Source organism: Perissodus microlepis, chromosome 11 (genome assembly GCF_051167445.1).
Source record: "Perissodus microlepis isolate ML-2025 ecotype Zambia chromosome 11, ASM5116744v1, whole genome shotgun sequence".
Classification (NCBI taxonomy): Eukaryota; Metazoa; Chordata; class Actinopteri; order Cichliformes; family Cichlidae; genus Perissodus; species Perissodus microlepis.
In genome coordinates this window covers 30876991-30899448 of record NC_140471.1, presented here as the reverse complement: position 1 = coordinate 30899448, position 22458 = coordinate 30876991, and the positions used below count along the sequence as shown (strand labels likewise).

The 22458-nt window shown below is 40.4% G+C and overlaps 1 protein-coding gene across 4 annotated transcripts in view; it reads right to left on the bottom strand.

Annotated features, from left to right (window-relative positions):
* Positions 1 to 22458, bottom strand: part of sema6cb (semaphorin 6Cb) — a 152592-nt gene that overhangs the window by 106599 nt on the left and 23535 nt on the right. For 3 of the 4 annotated variants that reach the window (XM_084944076.1, XM_084944079.1, XM_084944080.1), the window contains exon 3: positions 4018 to 4158. The exons of the other annotated variant lie outside the window; for it this stretch is intronic. The gene's annotated coding sequence lies outside the window, so the exon portion shown is untranslated. The remainder of the gene's footprint in view (positions 1 to 4017; positions 4159 to 22458) is intronic. 4 annotated transcript variants of the gene reach the window in all.

Below are 22458 nucleotides of genomic sequence, written 5' to 3'. Positions count from 1 at the left end.
AGATACCAGGTGTCACTTTAATTGAGACCTTGATGCTGCCGTCTGAGCGAAACGGAAAAATTGTAGCGCAGATAAGGCGACGTTACACCTGTGTAAGGACAGCTGATTACACAGTGGGATTATTTTAAATGAAGCTCAAAACAAGGACTTTATGCACCTAAATATCTCATCACTGCACCCAAATCACGTCCCCTGCAACGCAGAGGGTGAAAAGCATTATCCAAACAGACAAAGAGGATTCATTTGTGTGCTGCACGGAAACAGACTGTACATCTTTTCGGTGGTGTAACAACATTACAGCGGTTCCCATTCTGATTGATGAAAGTGCCATGTCTGCAAGCACCTCTTTTACATAGTGAAGAGCCTTCCCTGCAGCCCGCCATTTATCATCTGACAGTGGGATAGCTGTATTCATCTTAATGCATTGCAGACCCAAACAGGTCCCAGGTCACACACTGCTGCCATGAATCCCTGTGTCTGATTCTAAAAGAGGAGGAGAGATGAGATGGCCAGGGAGTTTTTGGTAGGTGCACAAAGATAGCAGGAGAACAATACTGTCACTTTAATGTTTGTATCACCTCCTAGCACTACCTGCATCGTGACAGGCCATCAGTAAAAGCTGTCCTAAGAGTATAGAATGTTTTACCAATTCTAATAGGGTAAGGCCACCCTAAAATGCATCCTTATGACGCACAACTGCAGCATACTTTGCGTGACTAAGACTAATTTCTTTTAAGCTGGATTCACTGCCAGAACTTTTTCCACTATTGACTAAAACTGAGGTACAAACATCCTCAAGACTAGTCCTGCAGTCTAGTCTTGAGGTGACGCCATGTTACTTTTAGCATTTAACTGTCCTGAACTGTTACAAATGCCAGCGTGTCGAAAGCTTTCATGTTTAAAGATATTTCAGGTAAACCGTGAACTGGAAAAACAGTGTATTAGAATAAGAGTTCATTCATGATCCAATTATGATTAAGTAATGATGCCTATATCCTTTCAAACTGTGGATTTGCAGAATTCTTACATCACAATTTCCACAGGGGGAGGAAACGCAGGTGGAATTAATGCTTACCAAGTTCAGACTGCACAATAACAGCCCAGTTATGGTCCAACACACACACAACATAGGGTCTTGTTGGAAATGGTTAACATGCATGTCAGATGATTGTTTTCTCTCACATCTCTCATATCTGGGGTACATTATAATGTCCCTGCACAATGACTTGCATGTCACATTTTTTTTCTCCCAAAAAATCCTCTCCTTTCCACTGACATCATGCATGACATGAAAGCCAACAAGCTTGACTGACAAAAAGAAACAAGAAGCAAAGCTTTTATGGCTCTAATCATCTAATCTGAAATGTTGGCCATCATATACATAAACAAAAATATTGTGTAGACTGTGCTCAGCATCCCAGTAAGCGATGGCAGCCAAGCAGCATGTTCAAAAGCCTGACTGCTGCTGAATGGATGCAGTCACCATTATGCAGCCTTGCTTTACCTATTGTGACAAGTCAGAATGTCGGTGTGAAAAAAGGTCCAAGTATCAGAAGCATGTTGCCACCATGCTATTTTACCCGCATGACATTTCTGACCAGAGAACAGAGAGAGGGCATTGTGGGGGTAGAGAACCGTGAATGAGCAGTTTTCTTCTGTTGCTGCTGCTCGAGTTTGATCATGTCAAAAATGTTGCTGCTGGATGCAGAGCAGGCCACTGTGTAATCTGGTGAGAGCCGTGCAGAATAAATGGCAGCTGCTGCTGTTGTCGCGTCTCACTCTGAAAGCGCCCCAAGTCAAAATTCTCACACAGTAAATTAAAAGCACAATAATGCAAAGCACCCACAAAGAGATTGGAGTCAAGAGCACAATCATGATTAATTATACCCCAAAACATAACAAACACACCTTTAAGCCGTTTACATTTACTCACCATGACTAAAAGCGCTTTGATTTAAATCAGTTTATGCTCATTATTTATGGTTGTTACGCCATAAGAGTAAATTGAATCCTAAGTTTAAAAAAAATAAAGGCACTGAATATCAGACTGAGATGACATCCAACAATGTGAAAGCACTTGATTTTTCCTATAACACCTGCAGGTTGCGAATCCAACTACAACTTCACCATCTTCCTAGTTGCATCAAAATCTTATGTCACGGAGAAATGCTTAAGTCGAATCACAGAAGTCTAAAGAACACAGCAAAACCAGTAATTAGAACAAGAAAGGGCTCAAGGTCAAAACACTATGCAATAGACATTCTTCTTTGCTGTGATGCAGAAATGCATGCAATAGCAAACCTCTAATCTTAGCTAAACACATGCAAGTGCAGCAGTCTATGGAAAATTAAAAACAGGGCGTGACATGAAAGTATCTTGAGCGAAATTAATTCCATCAATAAAAACTTTTGGACATTTCTTCAGTTTGGGTTTTGCATCACTTTTCAAAGCATGCACAGGATAAACAGTGCTCACTGAGCTTCAACGCTTAAGACAAATCTGAGCCCCACACGCTACTTATAAATCACAACAAGATGTCAACATGTCCGAGATGTGGTGAATCAAGCAGAAATTGCGACTATAAAAGTAGTAGACTTACGTTAACAATCTTTACAGGGAAGGAAAGTGACCATGACGAGTATAATTAAATTAACTCAGTGCTCGCCCACAGGATATTACAGCGCATGGCTGTTACCTACACTACTGAATTACAAGGGCACTAAAGCAAAGTGTTTGCCTCAGCAAGTGAGCAGATACTTCTTTATTTTCTTGCTTTGCCTGCTCTTCTTGGCCAATGGTGGGGGTTGGAGGGGGGGTGTAATTGGCATGCAAGCTTCAGCTGGGCTGTTAGATGAGCCAGGTCCCAAGCTCGGGCACAAAGCACAACGGCTCTGCTGTGCCCACAAAATTAGTTTAAAGCTGTGATTCAGCAACAGGCTGAGACCTGTACAGTGCCACTGGTGCCATCCATCATGGCAAATCCATTTTTCTGGCAGGACAACTGAGCCAAACCGACACCCCCTCACCTCGCACAAAGCACAGCATAGCAGCAGGTAGAAAGAAATATAAAAAACAAGGGTTCTGATGGTTTCAGCAAATAGGGAAGTCTTGTTAGGCTGAAGATGACCATATATTACTAGCAGTTTTTTGTTTACAGTTCCTCTCGCTCTAGTCCTCCTAACACTCAGCAAAAATGTGCCTTCTCCAACACAGCTTAGATGAAAATAACACTAAGATTGCTGTTCACATATTTTGCCCCATTTCCGTGCTCTTCTATTCCCGACTTCAACATAAAAACTTTGGTACAAATAACAAATACTGCCCAGACACAGACACCAGTGTTATTCCTGTGTATGCACAGTAACGTAAGCCTGAACCCTAAGATCAAGACAGCAGTGATTTACACTGGTGTGAAGTGAGGTAAAGCTATTTACAGCAGCGGTCCCCAACCTTATGCCCGACAATATTTTCACGGACCGGCCTTTAAGGTGTCGCGGATAAATACAACAAAATAAAACTAGTACCGGTCCCGAAAAAAAGAAGATTTATTCATAACACACGTGAAAAGACCCAGGAAAACCGAGTTAACGATAACAAAATAACGCTGAAAACCGATAAAAACCCTGAAAACCATACATTTCACACCTGAGCCTCAACTCTCGCGGCCCGGTACCAAACGACTCATGGACCGGTACGAGGCCCGGGGGTTGGGGACCGCTGATTTACAGGATTTTCATTTACAAGTAACTGATCGCACAAAAAGATGGGATTACTTTGTATCATTAGCTTCCAACGGTATACAAACAAGAAACGACAGCTAATATAAGTTCACTTACTTAGCAGCTTTAATCAAGCTATGATATGAACATAAGGCAGAACAACGTTTGCTACAACTGATAAAGCTGCGTTAATACTGTTGTAGTTACATCTGATACTTGGAACAGTTAGCAATATTTCTCAAATTAAGTGATCTAACCCCATCAAAAAACAGCTGAGGTTAGACCATTATTGACTCACCAGCATCCAACTATGTCAGTGAGTCACAGCAACACTGGACAAAGACAATGGCTGGGATAAGAGGATGGCGTCGAGGAAGGTGGGGGTGGTGGGGGGGTGGTTTGCCAGCTGATCGAATCTTCTTATTAACTTTCCCCAGGCCTGTGGAGAGATAGAAAAAGGAAAGGAGGGAGGGAGAGGAGGAGGTAGGGAGGATTGGTTTAATGAAGACTCCTGCCGTGAGAGTTCGTCTGCCTATGGTGCAGCCCTGTGAATAAGCCTGGCAGACAGATGGGCTGAAGAATTGATCAGTGGAGACAGTCTACAGAGACCAGCACAGACTCAGAGGCTGTGTTTTAGTTGAGGTGAAGTACACAATCAAGGATATCAAAGACGATGAAATGTCACTGGAATTTACTACCAGTGGGAGAAAGCACTACAGTTAGAGGCACAAATGCGCAGAGGAATACAATCTAAATTAGAGTTTGATTTGAACTGACAGCAGAGAAGGGGCCATAAACTTCAAAACCAAACCGTGCATGCTTATTATTTATTAGACTGGCATGTCTTGAAGAATGAAACAGAGGACTGCGGAATCAGTCCTTGAAAGATCTCCTCAGACTGCCGATTCTGAGGCTTTTTGGTATCTTAGCCCTTTGTCTCCCGGTTGTCCTTCTGAGAGCTGTCCCACTTTCAGCCCTGGCTCTGTGTGGCATCCATCTTTCACACGAGTGACAACGCCCCCCCCCCCCAACTCTGCACTGCCACTCTTATTTTCATCGTCTATTGTTCCAGCCCGGCACAGCAAGTCCCACAATTCTATCATCTCCACAAGCTCAATACTTGCCTGCACTGCTGATAAGTAGCCAAACACTGAGGTGATGAATAAATCACAATAAAGCACATACACATGTGCTAGAACCAAGAGGAGGCCAATTTATTTGGTGTATTTTTGGCTAGTTTGAAGAATTCTAGGACACATTTTGTGCACAGCTTCATGCTGTATTATTTGGTTAAGGTGCACACACCACTACTTATGGTAATGTTGGATACCTCACATTCACACTATTTCACAATATTGTCAGTGTGACATGTGTGACAATTGTGTGACTAACAATATTTCAAGCTTTTTATTTGAAATTATCTCTCAAAAAATTGGTTCTCTAATTCTTTAATTTTACTCAAGAATTAATGCTCTAATATCAAATTGTTGTTACATATCTAAGCTTTTTTGAAATGAGGACCAACAGCAGGAAAAAAAAAAAGAGCTCTGGCATTTTTTCAAGAGGTCCATAAACTCTATAACGTTAATTTACTTTCTTTGCAGCAACGTCCGATATTATGTCACTCTGTTTCTCCATTGAAGAGTGTTTTTAAGGTTTTGTGCAAAAAGGATAACATCTAAGCATCAAGTATAATAAGTTAAGTACAGCGCCTGTACCAAAACAAAAATATATATACTTCAAAGTCACTATCCACTATTTGTTGTCTGCAATTTTCTGTTTTCTTTCAGTTCTGTACCCCCTGCCCTGCATGTCAGATTGCTCCTTGTTCTCACACACTAAATGTTTTCAGCTCTTTCTGGAAAGCACTGAAGGATGGCGAGTGAATATAGAGATGGGTTTTTTCTTTTTTTGTTAAATCGTTGCTTTGATCATTACCAACATCAAACCAAACTAAATAAAAACAAAAAAACAGTGTTTTTTGGGTAACATTTTTGAAGAGTTACTTCAAATTTTAAATGAGCTCTGTGGTGATATCGACTGTGTGTGAGAGAAGTACATAATAAAAAGGAAATCCCCAAATTCCCTTCTAATCTCTATAGAAATTAGAAATGCATGTACATGATGGTCATAGCATTCAGGGTCTGAAAAGTAAAGCCATGGGGTAATAACTCTTTGACGTGTGTGTGTGTGTGTGTGTGTGTGTGTGGGGGGGGGGGGGGGGGGGGTCCTGTGTATACAAGTTTAGGTCAATACCATTTTTATATAAACTTCCTTGAATACTCACATATTTCTACATACTAAGCTTCTCTATATTTAACAAATCACTAGCACAGGACTGAACAGGATCTTGAGATTCTTGGTTTAGTTCACCTCTGTCAACTTTAGACTTCAAAAACAGCTCACTGCTTTAAACCTACTTTATTTCAGAGAGAAATCCTTTGCCAAAACCATCCTCATGGCAGTTTGGAAGTTGTGCAGGTGTTCTTAGACTAAAGTCGCCCATTTATTTAACTGTTGCTTTGGGATCTTTAAATTTAACCAACCGGTTTACTGCTTTAAACTGACGGTAATTGATTTGGTCAGACAGGAATTCTCCTCTAAACCCATTCTAAAAACGGCAGCTTTGAGGTTGACATAAAAATGCAAAAATAATCACATTAGCAATCATAACATTCATGGTGGAAACAAAACTATCAAAGAGAAACTTCCACAGACACGGCCACTTTGATATATTGAGAAATATATTTAAATTTAAATACGTCTTCATAAAAAAAATCAAATCAATCACTTTCGACATCTTGTCATAAGACGGTAACTGACCTGACAGAGAAAGTTCACTGGGCACCACAGATTCTTGTAGTTAGATCTGCAGCACCCCCGAGGGCTCCGACACCTCCAACAATTCAGACCTTACACTGTCACCATGGTTACTACTGCCTGACACCTCTGGCAATGGCAAATAGACTGACCACAGTGGAACATTTGAGACGACATTGGCAGAGCCCGTGTGCATCGTCACACAATAAAGACCTCAGGGCATGAGGGAACACTGAGAGCCAGTTACACTTAGAGAAAGCAAAGAACTTCATGGACAAACACGAGGGTGAAAAGGGGGACGGCACTGGCAGGGTGTCCATCTCCAGCTGGCGTAACGTGGAATGTTAATTAGGCCTGCAATAACAAGACACCACCCTCTTAAATGTCACATCCTCGTGAGGAGAGCAGGGGATGGCGAACTTCTGTCAGGCAAAGGGTGTCATGCTTTGTTTGCTTTTTCAGCATGGATTTCTCTTCTGTTGCCTCTACCCCAAGCATTTTCTCTTAACAGTCTCCTGCTCCTGCCCTTCTGCTATGCTGTTTACTCTGTGATGAATGGCTTCATTTCAGGTTGAGCTCTTTTTTTTTTTAAAGCTGGAATAGATTACAATCAGTGCAACTGTGCAGAAATAAGACTCATCTCACTGAAAAAGAAAAAAAAATAATTGAGGAGGGGGCAGCAGAGGATGGAAAATATAGAGTGCAACTGCACTTCACACTAATGCAGAAATTGTCAGACCCATCTCTGATGAAGGTGTTTTGGACTGCAGGGGCTCTTACAAAAAAAAGGTCTTGATAAGAGCGCTCAGGGGCCAGGAGAGGATGTAAACAAATATCGTGGTGGTTTGTAATGAGACATGACACAGTGAGAATACTGTGGCCTTTCAAATGGCAAGCCTCGTTATCAGTCTGGTTTCACAGCCTCAGAGGGACAAAGATTCTGATAATGGGTCATCAGTAACGAAGGGTTGGACAGAAGACCTGCTGAAGCTTAATATGAGAGGTTGCTGAACTACTGAGCTAATGTGGGAGAGACACTTTACACAGTGTGTGCGGTTTTACCATTGACATTTAAGTCTGTGGTTTTCCCGCTCAATCAGTTACTACATTTACTGGTACAGCAGCACACAGCTTCTTACACTAGCTATGTCCTTGTCCAACGTATCTGTCCTGGAAGCCAAAATTTGCAGGACAGCTCATTCTCCCGAATCAAAAGCAGCGGTGGATTGATTTTGTGAAGAGTCGTATTGATGTGTGTTGTGTGTTATCACCACAAACAACTTCTACCACTGTGACTTTTTATGTTTTGGGGTTTTTCTACAGATTTTATTTTTGAGAATTTTAGCCCTTATTCACCCGGACAGTGCAGCTCAGACGAGCCACAGTGAAACCATACTGTGACCATTTTACATTAGGAACTTCTAATTTTTATTAAAGCCAGCTGGAATTTAAGGATTATCCCCTTATTACAATTAAATAAGCTCATACAAACCATCTTCATTGCCAGCATTTATCATCCCAACCCACAGCTACTGATGCACTGCTCATGTACCTCCCAAATCCAAAAAAGTGTGGGCGCTGTGTAGAAAAACAATGCAATGACTTGCAAATCCGAGACCCATGGATCATGGTCACATATGGCTTCTTCTCTGCATGCTAGAGCTTCAACCTGCATTACATCAGAAACACTTTGCCTCTCTAAAATGCTCTTTTTTCCTTTCTTTTTTTATCCAATGAGCTACTTAGGTTAAGTGACATTTTGTCAGTTTGTTATAAAATGTTCCTCCAGCTCTCTCATTTCAGTGCCACTTATTATTTTAGTCTTTTGTTGCCCCATCCCAACTGTTGTGAGACTTGCTGAATTGAACTGAATTTCCATCAAATTCAAAATAAGCTAGTATTATTCATAAAATACTAGAATTGCACATAGTGTACCAATTAGGGCTGTGCACAAATGGGCAACTTAGTCCACGTAATTCTTTTGAGCATTAATGGGACTATTAAAAATAATAAACTGGCATATGTACATCAAGATTTAGCAACAACATTAGCATTTTACAGTGTTTCAAACATTAGAATTAATGAACTAGAATAGAACATTTGATTGATTAGATCAGCTACTGGCAAATAGCAGAGACCTTCAATCATTTGATCTAATTAATTTTTTCCATTCATTCAAATTTGACTTGGTGTTTAATAACACATGAATCTGCCAAGTCACAAACCCGAAAGATATTAATGCTCGGAGTTCCCATTTCAGTTTCAGAATGTGCATTATCACAGTCTTATTATTTTTGATTATTTAAAGTTAATGTAGTGCCTGAATGATGACCTAAGGAGACTATTCAATGTTAAGTAATATATGAATTACTTGAAATCATAATTGCCTCCCTCACAATTCAACTAAAATTAATCACATGTGGCAAGTGAATTGGAAAATGAATCCCTCCTGCTGGGGTGGAAAGAGAACCGTGATTTACAACAAGGAGGTTTTGTCCTGACAGTTCAATGATAATGAAAACTGAAAGGAACGTTTTAGTGGAGGTGAGACAGAAATGAGTGAGAAAACGAAGAATTTAAGTGCAAATCTTTGACACTGGAGCAGCTGAAAGGCTGTAGTGGGAGGGGTTGTCGAGCAACAGGGTTTCCTCTGCTCTGTTCCAGAAGTTAAAAAAAAAAAAAAAAATCCAAAATATTATTTTCCATTCTCCAGCTGGGCGCCGAAGGAGTGTGAAAGGAGAATGAAATAAGTCTTATGCAGCAGCAGAGCAAAAAAAAAAAACAAAACAAAAAAAAAAACTGTCCAGGGTCTAAGGAGTTGAACGGTTTACACGCTGGCTGCCAGCTTACATTTCGTCTTAGTGTCACAATTTGTTGGGGAGCATCACGGATGCTCTAAAAAGAGTGGGCTCTCTCCCAAAGCCTTCCTGGCGGCTGAAGAGTTGCTAAACGTCACTCACGATCATTCAGCCACCAGGGAGAGGAGAGAGTGAAAACACAGAAAGGAGTAAAAAGGAGAAAATGAAAGGAGGAAATAGCGAAAGTGACAGGAATCGACAAAGAGGAGAGAGGGTTGATGTGAAAAAACAAAAAACAAAGGAGTTAAAAGTTGAAAGGGAGACAGAAAGTGAAGAAAAAAAAAAAACACTTATGTATGCTAATCCTTGTCTCCTATGGCTCTTTAACCAATGTGAGAAAGGGTTAGAGCTGGGAATCGTGAAGGGATTTGCTATCCAAGCAAAGCACAAATAACTACAGGCCATGCTGAAGTATAGGAGTTTACAGACATCTTGATGCACGGCTCAGGTTTTGCTGCCAGGCTCACAGTTGGTCAGAACAAAGAGAGAAATTAACACACACAAAAAAAAGGGGTACTGTAAAACTGATGCCATCCAAGTGTACACGGCTGCTCTCATCTCTCATCCATTGGTAACAGAGAGCGTGGGAACTGCTTTTAGAGTGTTGAGCGGAGGTGGAAGACTGACCCTGACTTATCGAACAGTGCTCACAATGCACATCTTCATGCCTGACGTGGCCTTCGGTCAAATCCATGGCAAGTTTATAAATGGAACCCATCAACCTATATACATATTTCTCTCTGTATAGTTACATTACAGACACCATAAGAGCAAAAAAAGCATTGTTTGCATAACACAATGCACACTTTTTTGAGGTTGCTGACATATTTATGACTTACCTTTGCTTTTTACTGTTACATAAATTAAGCTGTCCATTATTTTCCACTGCATGTACTGGGATATGACATATTAGTTTTATGATACTCAGAACTTGGTGGGTTTTGTTTGGGTTCTTTTAGCATCAAATAGTGAGAGAGGTCAAGAAAAGGCACCATCTACCTGGTTCCAACTGAGTTCTTGTGCTAACGTCTCATAACTGCTGCCTGTCAGAAAGAGCCACAGCGAAACCAAATGTTTTCTATCAAGTATCACTCAGTCTGTAGATTGGTGCTTGCAGAAGGGACCATATACACAAACCCTGAAGTTTCCGATCACTCACTTAGCAAGTGAAAGATGTTAAACATGCCATCAATACTGAGATGCTCCTCTTGTAGCATCCGTGAATGACAGCAAAGCACTGAAGAGGCCCCTTTCTCTGAGCTGACACTGCTGATTTGAATTTCAAAACATGATGTAAAACGGTGATTAAAAGCCAATTACAGCTTGTGCCAATGAAAAGTCAATTAAGCGTTTCCGGGCCTGTGAAAGGGTTTTTGCCAAGGTGATGACAGGGAGGAGCCGAGAACAGAAGAGAAAGGGAGGGGTACCAAAGAGAGAAGCAAAGAGAAAAATTAAAGAACAAACAGTTGAGCGGAAACAAGGACAGCAGGCAATATTTGCATGAATGTAGCATTAAACCATCAGACGTGTATATTTCTGCTGAACAGACAGGATTTCTTTCGTCTCTGTCATCATACAGTCATAAATTATAAAAGGTTGCTTAGAGGCTGCATTTAATTAAGAGTCAAAGCCACTGGAAATATGAGTGGGAATGTTTTCCAATAAAATCCTAATAAATAAATAAATAAATAAAAATCTCCAAACTGCCACCCTCTTACACAAATGACTAAATTACAGAGCCCTAGAATTTCCCTCCTGGACAAATGTCAGCTGATTGTTTCTGTATTTCTTAGTTTTACACGTAAGTAATAAACTGTGAAAAACAAAAAAAGACATTAAAAAAAGGCACTCACATTCTGCGAGAGTAGCTGTGTTTTCCACGTTGAAATCCAGTAGCAGTGACAATGCTGCAGCACCACTGGGAGGCATGGCTGTAGCTGAATACAGTGCTGCTTTCCTTCATACCGTGAACCAATATTTAGTCCCAGTAGGTACTCCAAACAGGTTTTTTGTTTTTTTTTTGTTTTTGTTTTTTTAAAAGGCAAGTTAGTGTTGCTTAACCTCAGGCTTTAATTATTGAGAAATGCACGAAAGAAACCAAAAAACCAAACAAACAGAGCAATCTTCAGCTCTAGAGGGTTGTTAAACCATAATAAAGACGTATGAAGTGAGAGGTGATCATTTCAGAGCGGTGCCAGCTTCAGATTAATGTCTTTTGAGAGGACCCTAGTTGTTGCTTTGCTGCCTTTTTGTGCTATGAAAAGCCCCAAGAAAAAACATGACTTATGTAGCAAGCTGCAGACAAGTTATACAGTGAGCCTACAACTTGGCAGTCAACAACTCCACTCCCCGCCTCAATTTACTTTGTCACTCCATCCCTCCCTTGCACAAATCACCACCAATCAGCTCATGCAGACAATCAACAAGATTCCACTCACGCACACACTAGCACAAGCACGCAACTGTAATCAAGCGAACAACCCACTGTTTACAACCCAGAGTTTTTCTTCCATGATCTGAGGCTTTGATAAAGGCTGTAGCAATAAAGACTGGAGTTATTTAAGGGAAAAAGATCAACAGCATATTGGTTGGGTCACTGACACTGCAAGGGCCAGATGGTCATCTAGTCTGGCTTGTCCTCTCTCAACAGCCTCTGTCTCTGTATCCAATTTGTTTCGTGCTATTTGCAGGAACAAGCGCTGGACTCTTGTACTCTTGTGTTTTTTCTCCTACATGAACTCGAGGAACTTGTGGCCTTTCACATGTGCAGTATAAGAACGATAGAAGCTGAGTTACAAGAAGCTGCTTCGGAGGAACCCTGAACCTCGTGAAGGATTTAAAAACAAAAATCAGCTGACAATCGATCATGAGTCAATACTGCTCACTGCAACAGGTTTGGAAACTGGCCAAGAACTGGTTTATAATTGCTGACTCACAGCACACGCCTAAACTTATTTATGTTGACAAGAACTTAATAAGTGCTTTTCATCTCAATGTTTAATAGGGTGTAGCCTTGCCTTCATGGACATGTCTCGCTGTTTTGAAAATTAAGTGTTGCCAAGATTGTAAAAGAGACAAAAAGAGAGACAGAGAGAAAGAAAAAGATATCACTTTATTTTGCTGACCAGTGCTGTCAGAGTACTTTATTGCTCTATGCAAAGTCAAATCTTCAAGAAGAACTGGCAGGCAACATATGGTAAATGCATCTTAGACTTTGTCCTACTAACCAGTTTTGCAAGAGTTCAATGCAACAGACAGAAGCCAACGCTTTTGCTGCCTCATTGAAAATCTTCATGCACCTGGAAGTGATTTTAAACCTCAACCACCGAGCACACATGAACATTTAATGACTGTGAGGCACGGAAGATTAGGACTCAAAGAATTAGGGACAGAAGCCCTAAAACAAGCCTTTAAATGTTAAGTTTTAATGTTAAATCTTAACTTTGCACTTGCTGCAAACTTGATACTTTCGATTGTTACTTCAGGCATAAGTCCAAACAGGGCTGTTCGATATAACGATATATATCGGATGAAGATATGAAAACGTCTATCATTTCAAATTACACCATCGTTGTTTCATGGTGTCGCAAAATCAACTGTTACGGCAATATTTTTCATTGTTTTGATGGTACTGTAGTGGCTATATTCATTTCTTAAAGTTCTCTTTCTCTTATGTTTAAAATAACTACACTACGGACGGACAAGCGACTGTTTTTACGGGTTGTCATAAGTAACGACAACGGTAAAGCCAGCGTGTGGCTCCACCATCCGCTTGTTTATTTTCCACATAAACCTTTCACAATAGAGCTGAAGATCCTGTTGAGATTTTTCAAAATAAACTGAAATGATAAGAAACAGAAAGACAACTCAAAACAAATTAAACCTTAGACTCAAACGTTAGAACAGGCTTTTCCCAGCAGCACGCCGTGTAATAAATACTCAGGAAATGGCGGCCATTACAACTTCTAAAAATGTATAGAGCATAGGAGCTACAGTGGTTCCATTCCACTGTTGTGGATGGCAGTTGGTGACATCAGTCTGCCTTTTGCTATGGAGATCTGCTGTGAGCTTAAGGGTCACTATAAGTAGAACCAGCAGCAGCAGGTGGAAATCTAATACATGTGCCACTACAGTGCGCAAACTGAGGCTGCACGCCAGAATAAGGAGTGGAGCAGTCCAAGAAGGCGGTGTTGCAGTTTTCCCAAAGGATGACAGACTCACTGCAGAAGCAGCTGATTGCACCGCTCTGTTATTTGTAACAATGCCCTGTTATTTATTTGCTGTAATGGGCAATATGTTACACCTTTGCCAATGGCACAGTCGTAATGCATACCTCTAATGCACCACAGCTGCGCACCTTTAATATTTTATGTTCAGAGCAGTCATGGATATTTGTCACACTGCATTTTTGCAACACCTTTTTGATGAACTATAGAAAGAAAATGTTCCACAACAATTAAGACTGTGACGGAAATACTGTTGCTTTGTACATTTTTAAAAAATATTTTGAAACTGCTGCATCTGTTAAAACTCTGGGGAAAAAAAGCTTTCTGTTTATTATCTGGCAGGTGTACTGACAGCTGATGGCTGTGGGATGAGTAGACAAGGAACCATGAAACAGTAGAAGACAGATGCAAATTTAGGTTTCTTCTTTCTCTCTAGTTTATGTGTGATCATGTCCACGCTTTCCACAAGACAAACACACCAAGAGCAGCCTTGCTGGAGCTCAGCTTTTGATCGTCAATGTCTGTCCTTTGGCTAAACGGGCTTTGATGGGGCGGGGGGGGACGTGAGTTGTTTATGTTGCTCAAGAGGCAAATTTAATTTAATATGGGCAGTTGTCAGCACACTAGCATGCAGAAGCCAGGCAACATCCCCTACATTAGTGGTTGTGGAGCAGAGAGTGGGGGGAGGGGGGAGGGGTGTGCAGAGAGGGCACTGAAACTGGATTTTGTTCCATTATGCATAATAACAATAGCCAGAGACCCGTGGTGTATTGCGGTAAGCTGCCTAGACTGTGGCCAAAATGATTCGGCCACAAGGAAAATTTTTGGTGCCTGCTGGGCCAAACCTTAAAAACTCTGCATGACCATCCATAATTTCTCTTCTGAGAAGAGAGAGTTCACTCCTAGCTGAAGAGTTCCAGCATGGTTCAGTTTTATTACCATTTGAAAAGGGAGAAGATGAGTGCAATAGCAGGGGGCACACAGACCAGTATGCTGAAAGAAAGGCTGAAGGGGTGCATGGCAAGGGAAGAGCGGCTGACTTGTTGAACTTGGCACATGGATGAGCTTCATCCATCAACGGGGCGAGCTACTCCCTATTCAGGTTTTGCCCTTGAGACAACACCGGCATGGTTGGAGTTGGTATTATGCAGTTGGAAAGCATATCCAAAGCTTGTGCAGAGAACTGAGAAGACTGTAACAACCTCAGGGAGAAAAAAAAAATCCTCCCACTGTGCTCTACTTGTAAAAATAAACTCCCATGCTGCACTTTTACATATTCTACCCAAGCTTAGTAGGAGACAAAACACCAATAACGCTGGAATTTCAATCTACTCCTTTATGATACTATGTAGGTTTTCTGAATTATGCATGTGACCTCTGAGTAGAAATCAAGTGATGAGTAATTTATGAGATTATGGGGTGGTAGAGTACCAGCAGTGTAAAAACTGGTAACAGAGCTTAAACGAATTGAATATACACTATACAAGCCATCATCTAGTTTCTGTACAGTAAAAACCATATAGTCAGAAAACGTGAATGTGAGATGAATGGCAAAAGATGCGAAATACTGGCTTTCAAAGTTATTCTGAAGTTGTTTAAGGAAGTATATAAATCTGCAGTCCGGCTCCAAGCTGTGGAAATAAAATTATGGTAAATTTCCAAATCATTCTGCTGAGACTCAAAATTACAGCAAGGCTGTGCATTGAAGTTGTTTTTCAAGCTTGTGTGAAGCACAATGACCACAAGAATACACTTAAGAAGAAATGCAGCCCGCCCAAGCTTACAGAATGGAAAAATAAAAAGGTTCACTCCCTTGTGTCCCTCTACCTGGGTTGTTTTCTCAAGAACAGGTTTTTTTCCACCTGGGGGCAGGTGCTAACAGCCAGGCAGGTAAGTAATGACACCTGTTTCCACCTGCTGGGTCGCAGTTGCTCTTTGCCAGCAGTTGCCTCACTTCTCCCTTTTTAGCACAGTCCCACGTCCATTTGGAAGCGGATGGAGCTCTACACACACACACACGCACAAACACGCACTTGCATGCAATCACACACCCACGAGCCTGCAAATTTAGCCAAGTTATTTCATGGAACACTGAAGCACAAGCAGTGAACACAGAAGGTAGACTATATGCTGCACAATGGCTGGTGAAAACAGTTGGTTGGTCTACAGCGGCGAACATTTCTGGAGCCTTTGGGTTACTACTACGGATTGATTATCACTATGTTCACATTTAGTGACTCATCTCAAAGCCAGAAATACATTTGTTTCCTAAAAATGGAAGAAAAGGCTTCTGAAATAACAATTCAACCACAGAGAATGCCAGACTTAACAGTTTCTCGAAGCAATGAGTCATGCTTCGTCAAATGTAAATGACCCAAGAAATATGGAGCAAAAAGCTTTCTGCAGATACAGAAGTTTCTAAGTTATCATTTATTTCTGAGACATATCACAAGTACTTCTGATCTGTTTTTCAAAATCTTTTTTAAGTACACATTTTAGGCCATTTAGACAATTCAAGTATGCCACTGATTTTGGACTTCACACATTATTCTGCAAACTTCAGGTGTACTCCAAAAAAGAAACAGGGAACCTTTATAGTGGGCCTATTTTCTCACATATATAAATAATAGTTGTTTATATTAAACGTGACGAGTTTCAAAGACCCAGAGATCCTGCTGAAGACTTGGAAGTCGATGCACATCAGTCTGTTTTGCTTGCTGAATTGCTCCAATAATACATTTGTTTAGAATAAAATGGTGTTACAGAGTGCCTCAGCAACCCCCTTTTTTGAAAATAATGTAGTCAGAGTATGTGCAAGTTATTCTTGCTATTCAAAAGCTCAAGATTTAAGACTGTTCCAATTATTTAGTGTTTCTGGCAGTTTTTTGGCTCAGTAAAATATGTGAACTGGGTCAGCACAATGTCAGTGAGAACAGGCAGGATTAATATGGTCATCTCAGACCATTTCTGGCTGCGAGTCCAGAAGCTACACCTACTGCTCAAGTATTCTGTCTGTGACATCCAATCAGAGGGAAGTTGTCTTAAAGGGAGGGGGGTGGAAGTGAGAATGATGTGTTTAGAGCAGTGAAAGAGCTGCACCACAGCAAAGTATGAGATATTTTTTTTTAGGAGTCACAAAATCAATACATGAGCATAACTGTTCTCCTTACAGAAACCTTAAAACAGTTAAAAGCTCCAAATTGCATCATGGTCTCAATCCACTCGTACACGATTCTCTAAGAACTGGTTTGTAACTGACGAGTAATAGGTGTGCCCCCCCCCAAAAAAAAGCATGTTTTGGGTTGGGAAAGTTGCTAGCTGATGCAAACACTGCTTGAGGACAAGTAAATGACTCCTGACATCCTGAGCTCCAAGTGCTGATGCCTTCATCTGAAGGGCACAAACAATCTGGTGTTCTTTAGCGCCTTGTGTTGACAGGAGGCTGGGAGCCAAGAGCTGGACACCTCAGCAAAAACATGCTTGACAGGACAGGGTGAGTGTAATAGATTTGAAGTTCTCCTCTTGGAGCTGGAGAGTGTTAAATCACCATGGACATTGAGATGGTGGTTTGGAAGGTTTGGGCAGCTTTTGGTTTAAAATACTTTTTTTTTTTAAGTTTAAGGGTTTTAGCTTCACCGCTATGACTCTCACCGTTATGAAAAACCTCCAACTGCACAGTCTCTGATCATCCTCTTTCCCCCCCGTATTCTTACCCAAGCTCAGTAAAGCAATCATCACAGCCCTGCAGTGCAAGAGCGTCTTAGCTATGGCAGATAAAGGCTGGGAGATTGTCAGTAATGACGGGTCCACCAGTGCTGAAACTTCCCATAGCTGCTTGTTTCAGCAGTAATTACGATGGGGGAAATGGTGCACCGTGACTGGCTCTAAAAAGCTTACCAGGCCTTTTGCTTGTGATGCCGTGTCAACTTTTCTACGGTAGGCAAGTCAGTCGGATGAGTAAAAAGGGGACTTAAAAGCTAAACAAAACATGTGAAACAAAGAGGTAAAAAGCAGAGGCGGCAAGTTGTGTACTGAGTGATGTGGGGGCTGACAAAAGGGAAGGGGAAAAAGGGAAAAGGCCCTGGAGTGATGAATAGGGATGAGATTAGATCATTGATGCTCAGTATTCTCCAATCACAGAAGTTGAAGAGTGAAATGATAAGAAAGGTGAAAAGAAATACAAGAAAGAGGACAGACCGATGGGCTCTAAGAGGCAGGCGGAGTGATTGAAAATAACCGCAAACAGGAAGAAAGGACTGACAAGTAACTGTGTGTGTGTGTGTGTGTGTGTGTGTGTGTGTGTGTGTGTGAGAGAGAGAGAAATGGTTCAGCTGTACCACAATGAAAAGAGAATTCTATCATCTTTTCTTCCCAGTGCCACTTTCTCTGAAGCTGGCCCTCAGTAATCACCTTCCTCACCCTCTCAACTGCTTCATCCTCGCCTTCTGTTCTTATCCCATCCGCCCACTCTCATCCCCTGATCTTTGAGGTACACAGGTGCTTATGAGGAGAGCGCTTAACCCCCCTCTCCATGGATCAGCCCTGCAGACGGTGTGTGCTGATGTGTGGAGAAATTCAGGAAGCGAACGGGAGCTGTAGAAAGTGTTCTGCTGCTTACGCCCACAAATGGGCAGAAATTGGATACTAAGTGCAGGAGTCAAGCCCGCTGAGAAGGGATGAATGAAAATGAACTTATTTCAAACACCCACACATATGTAAAGATATGGGACGGCCAATATTATTAAAAACGGTAGGTGTTGAGGTGTTCTGGAACAGAGGGGGATGCCAATGTCTTAAGCTGACTACCACAGACATTCATCAGTCATGATCAGTCTCATGGTAACGATGGCTGAAAGTAGCTTAACTCAAATCAGAGTGGTGCAGAGAAAAATGGCATTCAGGTAAATGTCTTTTTTATAAGATTAGAAATGAAAAAAAACTAGGTCATTCATATTCATTGGTTCTCATAGATATAAACACTTTTATTGAGGAAGAATACCCAAGAGGCTCAGAATGTATTTTTATGCAAGTAAATCACATTTGCATACTTTACAGTTGCACTGCTGAACCCCGGGATATGGAAAAAACAATTTACAAGCTGGGGTGCATGAGTTATCGTGATGAAACATTGAGTTGATTAGTTGCTCGCAGAGTGTGGTGATGCAGCCAAAAAAATATTACCTCAATTTGATATACATGAGCAAGACAATAATAAAAAACAAATAAATAAATCACAACCATCTGTAGGGCTGGCATTGTTATACATACGAGTAATTATGGGTGAACTCATGTAGCTATGGACTTCGATACTTAATATTTCAGCCTCAAAACAGTAACAACACAAATGGAAGAGGAATGTACTCCATACAAACTAATTCATCTGCTCCTTTGTTTTGTTACATTCTGTTGTTGTTATATGTTAAACACCAGTGTAAAAGTCATAGTTCTCAGATAAGTTAAAGGTTCTCATTTCCAAAAGTCTCAAACAGCTACTCTAAACATTTGAATAAATAATCTAAAATGATTGGAGGTTTAACAAATAATGAAAATAATTGTTAGTGTAGCACACAGAAATCCCAACCGTGTCCTTTTTGCCACTGAGCTGTTGTTAATGTGTTGATATGCCCAAAAAAAAAAAAAAAAGAGAGAAAGAAAAATGGCAAATTGCTATTACACTAATACAACAATCAGCAAACAAACTGATTACTTAAAAGCAGAGGGCATCAATTTAACCATCTTAATTTGTCAGCGACCAGCACTTCAATAAACAAGCTCCATCAAACTGAAGTTGAGTACATTTGCATTCCAGCAAACAGCTTGCAATTACCCGTTTAGATGGCATGCGTTGGCAATTAATATACCAATCTTCCTTAATGCCCCACCTAGGGAATTTGTAAACATCAATTTAAGAAATATGAGAGGCTCTCGGATAAAGTGCCTCCTGCTCTGCAGCAGTTATGGCATGCTCTTCGTAGTAAAAATAGAATAATCTCATTGGAAGTTGAAAAGTTACATCTCCAAATCAACCAACTCTGCCCATCATTAACCCAGAAGACAACATAGCTGGTTATGTTTTGACCCTTTGAGCTCGTCTGTCCTCAGGGTTTTAAACACTTTGGCAGCTGTGTGACAAAATGTCAATGCAAGCGTGCTGAAACATGTTAGTCACAAAGCTTCACAGCATGTAGTTGCAATCAAAATGCAGGTCAAGTTTGGAAGGTTGGTGTGGTTTGACCCACACAATAAAGGAGCCAGAAAGCAGGGAATCCACAGACCTCCTGGACAATACTCACTCTGTTACATGACTGTTTGTACTTTTGATGTTAATTAGGCGTGTGACAGTTTGTTACGCCTCCATATGATACATCTTTGACATTGTTTTAACCTTTATAATGTGGCTTGAATAAGAAGTTCACCTGGCCCAAGTGCATCTCCTGGAAGCAAAATATAAAATCACTACATTTACTGTACCTGCAGGGTGGATGCCAATAAAACCTAAAGCTGTGTACTTGACAGCCATTTAATAATAATAATAATAATAATAATAATAATAATAATAATAATAATAATAATGTTTTTTTTTTCTTTAACATAGAAGTACACATAAACTCAGATTGTTAAACTTTCCTGTAAGCACAACCTTTGTTTCAAAGCCACCGGCCAGTGCTATCTGAGCTCAATATGCCAAAATTAAACCATTTAAACCTTAAAGCATATAAGAAAAAAAAAAAAAAAAACACATTAAACTTTTCTGCTACGGTTCAGACCAAAGTAAACAGATTGCAAGTCTTCTGCACCATGAGTATATTGATAGCATCTAAAATCCATTTAAAGTAAGCGGTACTAATGGCATAAAATGAACGCAATGAAACTCCGTAACAGCAGTTACTAAGGAAACCATGGTTAATTACATAATCCTCCTAGTTGAGCTAAAACTAACCAACCTTCATGAAGGGTTACCCCAGGGTGAAGCTTAGAAAAGCTTATTGACATCTTGCACCCGCTTGGTTAAATGGGTGTGAATTAGATCTGACTGACGCAATATATATTGACTGCACACTTCCCTGAACACCAAAACAGGGAATCATGTAAAATCCTAACCCTGTGCCTCCCCCTCCCCAAGAGTCCACTTAAAGTAATTACCATGTTGTTGGTGAATAGGGAGTACCAATAAACTTGCAATCCTGGTTCCTTGTAGTCAAGACCTTAAATAAAATAAGTTATTAAAGCCATGAAAATATTATTTTAAAAGCTATATTTAAAAAGCCAGACAAAATCCAAATAAGAAAGGATACACAATGGCCTAAAGGGCTTGAGTAGCTTAAAGAAAGACGAAATACAGTGTGACCATTGACTTCTTGGGTTGTTTTTAGCCAATATTTTCTTAAATTAAAGGACAGCTGGCATCAGCAGTCTACTGAAATACCAAGTAAGACTGTAAGAAAAAAGAAAAAGAAAAAAAAGGATTTACAAGCCATCTTGAGTTATTTCTATCAAGATTTATGTAAAACTACTTAAAACTGATTTCTGACATTGGCAAATAAGAATCGGAATTATTTTAAAAATATATCCTTGAAGTGTGTCTTTCATTTTTCTCAATTTCATTAGATTCATCTATTCCAAGTAGTAAAAAAGCATTTTTAAACACAAACTGAGACATTATGGCTTCAAAGATGCAAAGAGCTTTAATTGTTTCCACGAGCTGTGTGTCGCAACACACATGCAAACTCACATGCAAATTAAGTTCCCGTCTGACTTTTCAGAGTGAACATGCGTAGTGCTTGTCAACACATCACAAAGCCAACTACACACACTACTACACAAAATTTCAATAGCAGACATTTTTCTTCATCTGGAATGATCTCACCCTAATCTCTCTCTGTCATCTGAGAATTTAACAAAGGATCAGCATTCAAAGGCATTTCCAGCAAATTAGACAAATTTGCCAGTAGAATAAAGAGTAATGAAAAAAAAAAAAAAAAAACTTAAAAAAAAAAAAAAAACTGGCACAAAACATCAGTGCTGAAGCCCTAACAAAGACTAGTCTAATGACAGAACCAAAATCTTGAGCACCTGTGAGTCCAACTGGGCAATGCTAAATTGATGACAACCTGATAAGACTAGGCCAACATAAAAGGAACGCGTAGAGAAAAGAGTTCAAAATCTATTGATCTTTCAAAGTAAACACACTTTCTAAAATAATAGGGAAAAAAATACCACTTCCCTTTTCGTCGTGCATTTTGGCAGTAGTTCTTACAAAAGTTAAAAAACCTAGCATGATTGATTTTCTAAAGAGGTAAAAGCATACATAAGCTTTTAGTGTTTTTATCACGAATCTTGCATCAATTGTGTGTCTATTATTACTTTGCATGTTGGTGCCCCACATTGTTGCATAAGGGTATTGTTTTTTCTTTTTATATAGAAATCATAATCCAAAAAAGCCACCACCTCTAAGGTCTTGTCTTTACGATCAACAAAGTTTCTCCTTTGAGACCACAAATTCTTCAGTGTCACCTCATAAACAGCAAAAGAAATAGCTGAGGTGAACCCCTTGCAGTCTTTGCTTGCGGTGGACCCAATTTTCTCCCACCTCCTCTAGTCCCTGTATCCTTGTAACTTTGAAGTCCAGCCAGCTTTGAAAAAGGCTGCAATCTCCCTGCCATGACCAGGCAGAGGATTAGCCAAGCCCTGCAGGACCGAGTGGAAAGAGGACGAAAGAGGGCTGGAGGAGGAGTAACGCCATTTTCCACAACGGTTGTATATGTGCAAGCAGCTCTCCCTCCAGCCAGAGCCGTGGGGGATTAGCAAGCTACTAAGGAAGCAGAAAACAGACCT